At 36.6% G+C, this 12,159-nt stretch overlaps 2 pseudogenes across 3 annotated transcripts; both read left to right on the top strand.

The window, feature by feature from the left end:
* Positions 1 to 16: 16 nt before the first annotated feature.
* On the top strand, positions 17 to 1,702 carry LOC149551887 (pentatricopeptide repeat-containing protein At2g13600 pseudogene; annotated as a pseudogene).
* Positions 1,703 to 6,270: 4,568 nt separating this feature from the next.
* Positions 6,271 to 11,841, top strand: LOC149551886 (pentatricopeptide repeat-containing protein At2g13600 pseudogene; annotated as a pseudogene). Of its 3 annotated transcripts, XR_016352825.1 has the most exons (4): positions 6,271 to 8,716; positions 8,956 to 9,553; positions 10,876 to 11,077; positions 11,212 to 11,841. The product of XR_016352825.1 is annotated as a pentatricopeptide repeat-containing protein At2g13600 pseudogene, transcript variant X3 (transcript). The 3 variants fall into 3 exon arrangements; XR_016352823.1 differs by lacking the exon at positions 8,956 to 9,553; XR_016352824.1 differs by having other exon boundaries at positions 6,271 to 9,553.
* Positions 11,842 to 12,159: the final 318 nt, after the last annotated feature.

Here is a 12,159-nt window from a genome sequence, read left to right as displayed (position 1 = left end):
TGGTTACTTCCGAGGAATGACGATGCATAACATAGCTTTATGCAATTTGAGGAAGAAGATGATTACCACAGAAAAGCAAGGCAGTTACAATGATGCCCTCCATATTACAGAAGCTCATATAGATTATTGTAGCTTTGTTTCTCTCTTACAGTCGTGTGTTCGCAAGAAGACCTTACCAGAAGGAGAAATCATCCACACCCACATCTACAAGAGGGGTTTTACAGATAGAAGGCTGTTATGGAACACGCTAATCAACATGTATGTAAAGAGCGGGAATTTGGTTCATGCTCGCAAAGTGTTTGACAAAATGCCTCAACGAGATGTCTGCTCATGGACCGTCGTCATTGCTGCTTATTCAAGACAGGGGTTTGCTGAAGAGGCATTGAAACTGTTTCACAAAATGCAAAGCACAGGCGTCCAACCCAACCAGTATACATATGCCAGCATCTTGTTGACGTGTGCTAACATGGCATTGCTGGACCAGGGCGTGGAACTCCATGAGCAGATTCTGAGAAAGGGATTTGAGCCTGATGTTGTCGTGGCTACAGCCCTCATCGACATGTATGCGAAGTGCAGGTGTATAGAGAAGGCACAACATCTGTTTGACAAAATGCTCCATCGAGATGTGGTTACATGGAATGCCATGATTACAGGATATGCGCAGAATGGGCTCGTAAATCAGGCGCTAGAGTTGTTCCAGAAGATGCCTCAAAGAGACATCTTTTCTTGGACAGGAATGATTACTGGACTTGGGCAGAATGGATATGCTGACCAGGCAGCAAAGCTCTTTAGCCAAATGCCTCACAAGACCATTGTCTCCTGGAACGCAATGATTGCAGGATTTGCGCTTAATGAGAATGGCGATGAAGCTCTTAAGCTCTTTGATCAGATGCAATCGTCAGGTGTGCAACCCAACTCAAATACTTTCTTAAGCATTCTCTCAGTTTGCGCAAATTTGGCAGCTCTGGATCGGGGTATGCAGATGCATGAAAAGATAATGAAAAGTGAGTTTAAGTCGGATGTTTCTGTGGTGAATGCCGTGATAGACATGTATGCAAAGTGCGGGAGTATACAGAAGGCACGGGAAGTGTTTGACAGAATGCCTCAAAGGAATGTTGTCTCTTGGTCAGCAATGATTGGAGGATATGCAATGCATGGCTGTGCCAAGGAGGCTCTCGACCTATTTGAGGAAATGAAGCTCAATGGCACAAGTCCGGACCATATCACTTTCGTTAATGTTCTCTCCGCCTGCAGCCGAGCAGGCTTAGTGGAAGATGGTTGGCAATGTTTTACTTCCATGAGTGAAAATTACAATCTGGCACCTAAAGTGGAGCACTATAGATGCATGGTTGATCTTCTTGGACGTGCTGGACATCTGGAGGAAGCTAGGGACTTCATAAGCAAAATGCCAATAAAATCTGATGCTATTGCGTGGATTTGTTTGCTCAGTGCCTGTAGAGTTCATAACAATGTAGAGCTTGCAGAAAGTGTGGCTGAACATGTCTTGAAGTTGGAGCCAACAAATCCTGCACCTTACGTGCTTTTAACAAATATCTATGCAGCAGCTGGCAGGTGGAGTGACATTGCAAAGGCAAGGAAGATGATGAGAGATAGGTGTTTGAAAAAGACACCTGGACGTAGTTGGATTGTGATCAATAACCAGGCGCATGCTTTCTTTGTAGGAGAAAGGTGTCCCATATGAATGCATGGAACCTAAATGTGTCATTGTCATGGGAGATTAAGGTAGTCCGGTATCCTCTTGAGGGTTTGGATCGAAGAACTTGTTTTTCCTCTATTAAGAAGCCACTTACTAATCTAAGATCTTCTACATTTACGGATGTGGGAAACAAGTCCAGAAAACTTCGGTTGGACTGTAGGGTTTGAGGGGCAACCCTTGTGCCAAAAACTGCCCGGAAATTGCAGTCAGCCCAATTTATTTCAGTGGAATCATAGTTGGGCTACGTGTAAACAGAAAATGCTTTCTTGTTCATAATTCATAAAACTTCTTGTCATGACTTGCGCCTGAGACATTTTGCTCCCGGGCTACAGCTTACCAATTCCCAGTCACTTCATGAAAATAACAAAATGGGAAATATGTGTCCCAGTTTTAAAAGGAAAAGATTTGGCAAGCATGTGCCATATAACATTGGCGCGGCTCAAAATGCTTTTTTAAGGGATGTCAACCGTTGCTGCAACTTCAGCCAGAGGAAATTTACGAACTGCATTTGGTGTAGCGAAAGGTCAAGCATACAACCAGCACAGGCTGAAAAATGTATTGGATGGCACCATTCTGTTACCATCAGTCTAGCAAGAGCAAATCACCCAACCGATGCCAATTGCAGGGATTATGCAAATCCTCTAAAATTTTCATCTTTGGAGGATTATGGATCATTGCAAGTAAATCAAGCTCTATATAATGCCCTTGCATTTCGGGTATCTTAAACATTTTATTAACAGTAAGGGATCAAATTGGATTTAGGATCGATCTGCTAAGGATGTTATGGAGATTTAGTGTCTACTGTTGGGATTGATTGGAAGAATTTGTGGGAGAGCAATCTCGTGAGAATAAAGATATTGAGATAGATTTATGAACTCAGTGTACCAAGAGCTCTGTTCGAGTAGGCGTCTCTGTCTATAGTGAATAGCGCAAGGTAAAAAATTAATAGAATGTTCTTTAAAGGGTGACAAGATGGACAATTATTGTCAAATATTTTTTAGTGTTCAACTATTTTGAATTTATGTTCACTGTAATATTTAAGCTGAAGATGTTGAAGTTGGAAGTCATATTTAAACTAAAGATGTCGAAGTTGGAAACTATTGCATTCTAAGATTCACACAATCATAATCTAGAAGAAAACAAATGACTAATTAGTCAGATTGTCAAATGTTGAAGTTCGAAACCATATTTAAGCTAAAGATATCGAAGTTGGAAACCATCACATTTTAAGATTCAAACAATCATAATCCAGAAGAAAAAAAATGATTAGTCAGATTGTCAAAATAAATAAATAAATTTGAAGTTTTGTCTTGGAGGAAGCCCCTCCCAGCATGGGGATTCCTTGGGAAGGGTTTGAAGGTTCGAATGATTAGACATAAATTGGTCTGGAAGGTTAGACTTCAAAGACATCATACTTCATTTAGATTCCCCTTCATTCTTCCTATTTACAATGGGAAGCTTTCTTGCATTTGTACTTGGTTTATCTTCTTCCTAAGGGGAGAAATGTTGCTTGTAGGCATTGGACTATCTTTTGTCTTCAAGCACTCACCATCATTAGAGGAGATTATTCATTATGGGAGTAGGGGGGATGGGGGATATCATGTCTTCTTATTTCCTTCCTATGGAGGAATTCTATATTATATATACATTATGTATATCATAATGGGGGGTCTTGAATACTCCACCCATCTGTCCATCTTGCTTTCCTTTTCATCTATTTTTTTAGGGGAGGGTTTTTCCTATGATGTTTCTCCTTTTTCTGCACCTTATGAGAGATTGCATTATTTGTGCGTTTGCAGTTCCTACATGGGTACCTAACATGGCCTAGTAGTCAGAACCCATTATGTATTGTCATCTAACTTTTGTAAGCTTAAGTGCATGCTGGTGTAATTAAATATTACTATTTACACTTTACTTAAGTTTACTTAGGATAATCCATTTTCATATTAGTTGTTATGCAGACACCTAGGAGTTCGCATTCTTTTCTAGCACATGGTGTAGGAGATATCCATTTGCACTTAGTTGTTGTCTCACACCTCGTTGTTTGTGAGATCCAACTTGTGTTTTTATCATATTATCATCATCTCATTGTTGCACATACTTTGTTACACAATGGAGGATGTTCCACCTTTAGCAAATATGTGATTACACCTTGTCTAGCTAATAGTTTATCACTTGCATTACTCCTATAATCATGCTTTGCCTATATATTAAGGCACATCTATATTGTATTTAACTGATTGAGCATCCATTATCATTTGATCAATATTGAATCAATCATTTTGATCATATCATTTCACCTCTCTTATGATATTGTAAGACCCCTCTCGTCATACATGATAGAACATGTGGGCTGAGCGCATGCCAAGAAGGAAGATGAGTAAATGGTAAAGTAAGGGTCTTATTATGATTTAAACCTTAGCACCTTGGACCCACTTCCCTCCTTTTTGCCCTCATCATGCCAAGCAAGCGTACCATCTTTAGGGATGCAGCCACCAAGCTTGGACAATGCGTCCAGCCTTGGGGAGTGCCCAAGGGGGCCTTGGAAGTGGTGTCCCCACTTGGTTAAGTGCCATTAGGGAGTTAGGCGTAGGGAATAGATAGTAATGAGTGGGGTTAGGAGGTTTTAGCTAGGTCTTAGTAGTTAGTAAGTGTACTTAGGTGAGTAATATCTGGGATTAACATAATGGTAGATTTAGTTAGAACATTTAGTAAAAGGGAAAAGTTTTGTTGGGGTAACAAGGTTTGATTTGTTAGAGTAAGTAAATAATAGTATGGGGTCAAACTTTTGCTATGGAAGGGGTAGTTAGTAGATAATTTCATAATGTTATTTTATTGATGCTTAGTATCGAGGGTGAAATTTAATTATGTGTGTTGAGAGTGTTAATGTAATAAAGTTTTATTAACAGTCCTTAGGTGAAGTATTAAAAATGAATAGTGCTAAGGGCTAGAAGTTATGCTAGGGAGTATGGGTTATGGGTTAGTTTATTTTCTTAAATGTTGGATATTATGTGTTTATATTATTTTATTAAGGAACATATTATAGTAATGCTTTATAATAATTTTATGTATTGAAATATGGGTTCAATTAATTCAAATTGCTAAGGTCATAGGTTTAAAGGGTTATTGAAGGGGTCTTGTGTAGATATCTTGTTAGTGGTATGAGATTATTTGTTAAAGATGAAATGTCATTTATGTAAGATAAAAATTGTGATAATTAGTTGACTTGTAGTTCAAAGAAAAATAATTAAATAATTTTAAAAAGTGAGTGGATTGTAACTTCACATCAATCTAATCTAATGTAACAACACAAGTTCTATCCATCTATTTCTAATCCAAAATATAGTGATGATGAAATGTCATTGATATAAGAAAGATTGGAGATACTTAGTCCACCTATAATTCAAAGGAAACTAATTAAATAAATTAAAATAGTGAGTAGATTGTAACTTCACATCAATATAATATAGCTCTAATGTAACAACACAAGTTCTATCTATCCATTTCTAATCCAAAATATAGTGATGATGAAATTTCATTGATATAAGAAAGATTGGAGAATAATTAGTTCACTTGTGAATCAAAGAAAACTAATTAAATAATTTAAATTAATGAGTAGATTGCAACTTCACACCAATCTAATCCAATTCTAATGTAATAACACAAGTTCTATCCATCCATTTCTAATCCAAAATATAGTGATGATGAAATGTCATTGATCTAAGAAATATTTGAGATAATTAATCCACCGATACTTCAAAGAAAACTAATTAAATAATTTAAAATAGTGAGTAGATTGCAACTTCACATCTAAAGCTTAGTAGCCAACATGATTGGTGAATGTTGTGGCATATGAGTCAATGACCTAAGTTTTATATTCTCCTCCTATATCCAACATAGAGTGCTTTGATTAATAGAAGAAGGGCGGGAAGACAGTAAACTAAGGCAATGCAAGTGTAAGACTATTATATTGCAACCATGCAGCTCCAACTCAAGAAAAAAATGTTAGCACTTGTGGAAGTGTCGATAATAAGAAACTTGATAATTTAGTTTGGATGTATTGGAATTGACTCACTAGCCTACTCTAGCATCTATGGAAGGAAGGCCCACACCAACATATGGAAGGAGGTGGGGTAAAATCACAAATCTTATAGAAAGACATGATAACTAAAAATAATTTAGAATTCAAATAAAAATATTTAAATATATTAAAACTTCTAATTCAAAACTAAGTTTAGGTAAACCAAAGATTTATACTTACAAAATATTAATAACAAAGATAGTTATAAAAAATTCTAGATCTCATCTCAATCAAAATGACAAAGATAATTAAATAATATTATATTCATATTCATTTGAGATTTGATTTTAGTCAATTCTATTCTATTGAACATAATTTTTTGTTCAAGTCGAATAATCTAACTCTTCATTTATATTCATCATTATATCTAAATAATACTCTAAATTGTCAAAAGGTCATTGGTCTACTAGTGAAATTGAAAGACTTACAAAGAGCCCAATAGAGATCAAGTCTACAAGACCCCAACTTTACTACTAAACCAAAAAGATTAAGATAAAAAAACTAAACCCCCCCAAAAAAAAAAAAACATTTAAATTTTTCCATTCTTGGAATGCAGTTTCTTTTCTATGAAGGCTGTTTTCTCATTTCTCTCCATTACTTATCGGCATGTCATAAACCCATTTCAATTTTGGTTTCATCAATTTGGTGATATGTGTTTACAATCAGCTGCCATGAGCAAATTGCCAGGACTCTATTCAAATTTAAACTAGTGCTGTTGCTTCTGAATCACCGTATCTCAAGTTGAACTGGAATGTCACTGGAGGAGGCCTTGTAATGCTTGCTGACAACAACGGACAAGCGTATACACATCTCTGCATATGTTTCGCTGTCACAAACCTCAATTCAGAAGAAATCCTTGCCAGAAGACAAACAAGTTCATGCCAATATCGATATTACCGGATTCATGTTTGAGAAGCTTTTAGGGAATACTCTCATGAGTATGTATGTAAAGTGTGGAAATTTGCTTGACGCTCGCAAAGTATTCGACAGAATGTCTGAAGGAGATGTCTGTTCATGGACTGTCATGATTGCAGCGTATGGAAAGTATGGTCCTGCGGAGGAGGCTCTGCAACTGTTTGAGCGAATGCAACCCAAACCCAATTACTTCACCTTCGCAAGTGTTATTTCAGCCTGCGCGAACCTGAGGTTTCTAAAGCAGGGTCTGCAGATTCACAAAGAAGTGATAAGAAGAGGATTTGAGTCTCATATCTCTGTAACCAACTCACTCATAGACATGTATGCAAAATGTGGTAAAATAGATAAGGGACGCCAATTGTTTGACAAAATGGCGCAACCCAATGTCGTGTCTTGGACTTCCATAATTACAGGATATGCACACAATAAGCTTGTCGACGAAGCGTTGGAAGTTTTTCAGCAAATGCCTCAACGAGACGTTTTTTCTTGGAATGCCATGCTTGCAGGATATTTGCGTAACGGACTGACTGATAAAGCCACGGATTTTTTTAAGGAAATGCCTTGCCGAGATATGGTTTCGTGGAATGTAATGATCGCAGGATATGCACAAAATGGGTTTGTTGATGAAGCTTTGCGACTGTTCGAGGAAATGCCTCAACGAAGCATTGTCGCCTGGAATGCTGTGATTGGAGGTTATGCTCAGAGTGAGCATAGTGAGAAAGCCCTGCAGATTTTTCACCGAATGCAATCTTCTGGCGTAAAGCCAGACTCGAAAACCTTTCTCAGTGTTCTAACAGCATGTGCAAATTTGATAGCTCTGGAACAGGGGATAGAAATCCATGATAAAATAATTGCGCGTGGATTTCAGTCTGATGAATTTGTGATGAGTGCCCTTATAGACATGTACGCGAAATGCGGAAATATAGAGAAGGCGCGGGAATTGTTTGACAAAATTCATCGTCAGGATGTTGTCTGCTGGACGGCAATGATTTCAGGATATGCAATGAATGGCTGTGCAAGAGAAGCCCTAATGTTGTTTGAACAAATGATACGCTCTGGCACTCGCCCAAATCATGTTACATTTCTTAGTGTTTTGACTGCTTGCAGTCATGCAGGGCTAGTAGAGGAGGGCTTTCAATGCTTGAATTCCATGGTCGAGTGTTATCACATTGAGCCTGGAATGGAACACTATCGATGCACGGTTGATCTCCTCTGCAGAGCTGGTCATCTGGATGAAGCGCAAGACTTTATCTACAAGATGCCAGTAAAACCTGATGTTGCTGTCTGGAGTTGTTTGCTTAATGCTTGTAGCCTGTATAATAACATAGAGTTGGGGCAGCAAGCAGCTGACTGTATTTTTAAATTGGAGCCCATGGATGCTACACCTTACGTGGTTCTCTCAAACATTTATGCTGCAGCTAACAGGTGGGATGACACTGAGAAGGTGAGACAATTTATTAAGAACAGAGGCTTAAAAAAGGCGCCCGGATGCAGCTGGATTGAAATAAATAAACAGGTGCATGCGTTCCTAAGTCCAAAATGAGAAAAGTTATTGAGTCTTGGACAATTTATCTTTCGGACAAAAGGTGGCAGGGTATGTTCCTCATGTAGGTTTAGGCGGTGACTGTAAAGGATGATGAATAAGTTGTTTGAAACCAAAGGGAACTTTAGCAATTGAATAAATAAAACTATTCATATTGCAACAGCTATTGGAGTTGTTAAAAGCTTTGGATTGCGCAGTGACTAACACTTAGCAACCACAGTTACTTTTTAGGATCATTGCATGAAGAATTCTCATTGGGATTCAAGTGACATCAAAATACCACAATTTGGGAACTGGCAGGGCACTTCAGTGGTGCTAGAGAAGATGTTTACCCACAGAAAGTAACTTACAACCTCATGCCAGTTCTCCATCAGGTTTGGAAGTACAATTTGTATTTGACCGCTTGATTGAAAGAATATGAAGATAGGCAATTTGGAATCACAGTAGACATCCTACCGAGGTATGTCCTATTCTTACTGTTCACAATATGAATAACAAGAATATGCATGATGGGGTAAAGACTGTTACATAGGGATAACATGTTCTGGGGGCATCATAAGAATGTCAAGTTTATTGAAAAGCTCCATTTAATCTGTAAAAGCTTTCTGTTTCTGCCTTAAACCCATATAACTATTTTGTACTTGCTATTGGAAGACTTTGTCATGCTAGTATTGACAAAACTGGTTTGTCACTTGCAAGGAATCAACTAGAAGTACTAAGCATTTCCATACATTGCCAAATCACTCTTCTATCCATTGCCAGAGCTGCTTTTCATTTAGGGTCCGTTTGGTTTGTGGAATTTATAAAACCCGGATTTCTACAAACCTTGGTTTAGCCAAATCAAGGTTTTGTATATCTTCATTCTGATTTTTGAGATTTTACTGAAATCGTTTGTTTCACTCGGAAGATGCGTGTGAAGACACATTTTTATGCGTAAGCTTGGAGTTGAAGGTAAATTTCAAAAAGTAGTCCAATCTATTGTTTTTACACTACTTAAAAAACAAAACCAGGTTTTGATTTTCAATTCCTACTTTTTTTAAGAAGTCGCAGAACCTGGTTTTGAGGTAAAATTGGAAGTCGTGTATGCTAATTCCATTTTGCAAATTTTGAAACAAACGCACAAATTTTCAAATTCGAGTTTTGAAAAAGCCAATTCCTGTCATCTTCCAGGAACCAAACGAACCCTTAGAAGGGCTCATTTCTTATGCCTGCCTGGAGAGTTTTTCTGATCAAGGATCCTATGACTGCGAGAGTCTCACTAGAATCGATCAATTATAATGCAAGAGCTACAAAACAGGTTACTTTGGCAGCCCAAAATTCCTGTTATCCCATCATGCATGAGTAGGGTCTGTTTCTTGTTATTGTTTACATATTGCTATAACATTTATGACTCCTTCACGCTAGCCTTTCTGAAAACAGTAGCTAGTATCTTGGATGTGTACATCCATGTAAAGTTTGTTGATATTCAAAAGTACACCTCCAATTAGAAGCTTGTTTGGGGTTTTGAGGGAATGGATGCTGCAGTATTGGGAATATACAGTTTAGCGATTAATGTAAAATTTGGAATTGAATGTTATTGGATATCAAACTTGTTTTAAGATTTCTCTGCAAATACAATTGAACGAAGTACCCTTCTTTTTGTTCTCATTCAATTAAACTGTTCATTATACTAGTGTGGTACCCTCACTTCTAAACATTCTAAATTTATTTTTCTATTCTCATTTTCACATTGGCCCTCCTTTTCATATTCCTGTTTAATGCTCGATTATCTATCTTTTCACACTGGTATTGGCTTTCTTATTTGCAAAAAGATATTTCTTCAATTTCTCCATTCAAACCTCCTCCTTACTATCACATACATCCTTTTTATTAAGGAATTGAATCTTTTCACTAATATTTCATCTTCTTTCCCTTGCTCTATTAGTGTTTTGGAATTCTTGATAACTTTTACAACGTTTTGAGAACTTTCATGGGCTTGACAACATAAATGTGTTAGAATAAAGAATAATTTTTGTTATACATGTGACAACTCAAGTTTGAGTTGTTGGCAGCAAGAGTCTAGTTTAATTGTAGTTGTGTTAGAGTTCTAGTTTGAGCAAATGACTAACTGTAGATCTTTCTCTTAAATCCAGTTAGCTGTCTAGAGTAGTCCACTTGTCCATTACTCTTGTTGTGTTGTCAAATCTTCTTAGTGTGTTATCAAACTCTTACTAGTTTGTTGTCAATCTCTTTTTCAATATTTTATGAATGCAGGTTGTTCATTTAGCTATATAAATAAACTTCCATTATTCAATAATATCAAGTTGTTAGTTCTTCTTTTATATATTTTCTTCTTGTGTATTGCAACTCTATTTTTCAATATGATATCAGAGGAAAGTCTGAAATTTATTTAGTGACATTTTCTCAAAATTCTTTGGAGTGCTGAAGATGCAATATGTTTGCAAAAGGAGGAGTTGTCTGGTAGAGGTTGTTGCTGCAAGTAATATCAGCTAGTGTGTTGATCTAATTGGTGTTATTGGGAAACAATACTCATTGTGACAATACTCTCAAGTGTAAGAAACATTATTGGTAAAAAATTCTTGTTAATTTTTTGTTCTTTCGTGATGGTCAATCTTGTAGATTCTAATGGAGGGGCAAAATGTTTGGGCCATTGTAAATGGCAAAGAGGCCAAGCTTACATCACCTTCAACACCATCAGTTGCTGTCCAAGATTGGGAGAAAAGAGAATTAAAAACCAAGGTTCTTTTGCACATGTCGGTAAAAGAATCAGTTATCCCTCACATGAGAGACATTACTACTTCTAGTGGCACAACTTTGAAAGGTTTGTATGAGATTACAAACTCAAATAGAATTTTTTCTGAAATAGCAAATAATTGTCTATAGTTAGTGATTATCAAGTTTTCATTATTGGTTTGGTTGCAAGAGAAAATATACATTCTTTTGAGAATTTGGCAGGCATCCTTCTACAAGAAGAGGAGAGAAAGAAGCATGTGGATAACAGATCTCAAAGTATAGAGTCAACTTTGATGGTGAAAGACAAGAAGCCATATAAATGAAAGCAATTGGTCAAAGAAGAAGGGATGGGATAAATTTGACAACCTAAGGAACAAAGAAGAAAACATTTATTATGATGGGGAAGCATCAAAATCAAATATAAAGAAAAATATAAATTTCAATTATTTTGGCAAACTTGGCCATAATGCATATGAATGTTACAAAAGGAAAAATAATGAGTCCAAAAACAACAAATATGAGGGTAGTTTTGTGAGTAGTGATGATAAAATAAGTGATAACCTTCATGATTTAAAGTTGTTTGTCTCAGATTATGCTCTTTTGAATCATGTGATTGTAATGATTGATTTATAGATTCAGGGGCATCAATCCACATGTCATGTCATAGAAATTGGTTTAAAAATTTTCAAGAGAAAGATGATGGTAGAAAGATCTTTTTAGGAGACAATAGGTCACATGATGTAAAAGGATGTGGTGATACAAGTGTAGAACTACCTAATGGTCATGTAAAGCAACATTCTAATGTTATGTATGTTCGAGGAATCAAGAAGAATTTGATTTCAGTTTCAAGAATTGCCGATCAGGGTCTAAAAGTTGAATTCTTGAAGACATGTTGTCAAGTTAAACATATGAAAAATCATAATAATGTGTTTTTTGAAGGAATTAGAATGAGAGGTTTGTGTAAGGTTGATGTCAAAATGGAAAGTCATCATATAATGGCTGCAACATGTGTATCTACTGAAGAGCTATGACACAAAAGGTATGATCATTTAAATTTAAAAGATTTGATTTCTCTACAAAGAAAAGATATGGTGCAAGGTCTTCCAATTTTTAAGGATGAACAAATCAATGGTGATGGTTGTGCATTATGCAAACAATATAAAAAATAAT

This window comes from Cupressus sempervirens, chromosome 6 (genome assembly GCF_028749045.1).
Source record: "Cupressus sempervirens isolate cs-2001-9-10 chromosome 6, ASM2874904v1, whole genome shotgun sequence".
Taxonomy (NCBI): Eukaryota; Viridiplantae; Streptophyta; class Pinopsida; order Cupressales; family Cupressaceae; genus Cupressus; species Cupressus sempervirens.
Note: the sequence above shows the minus strand (reverse complement) of the source record. Positions and strands in the feature narration are given on the sequence as shown.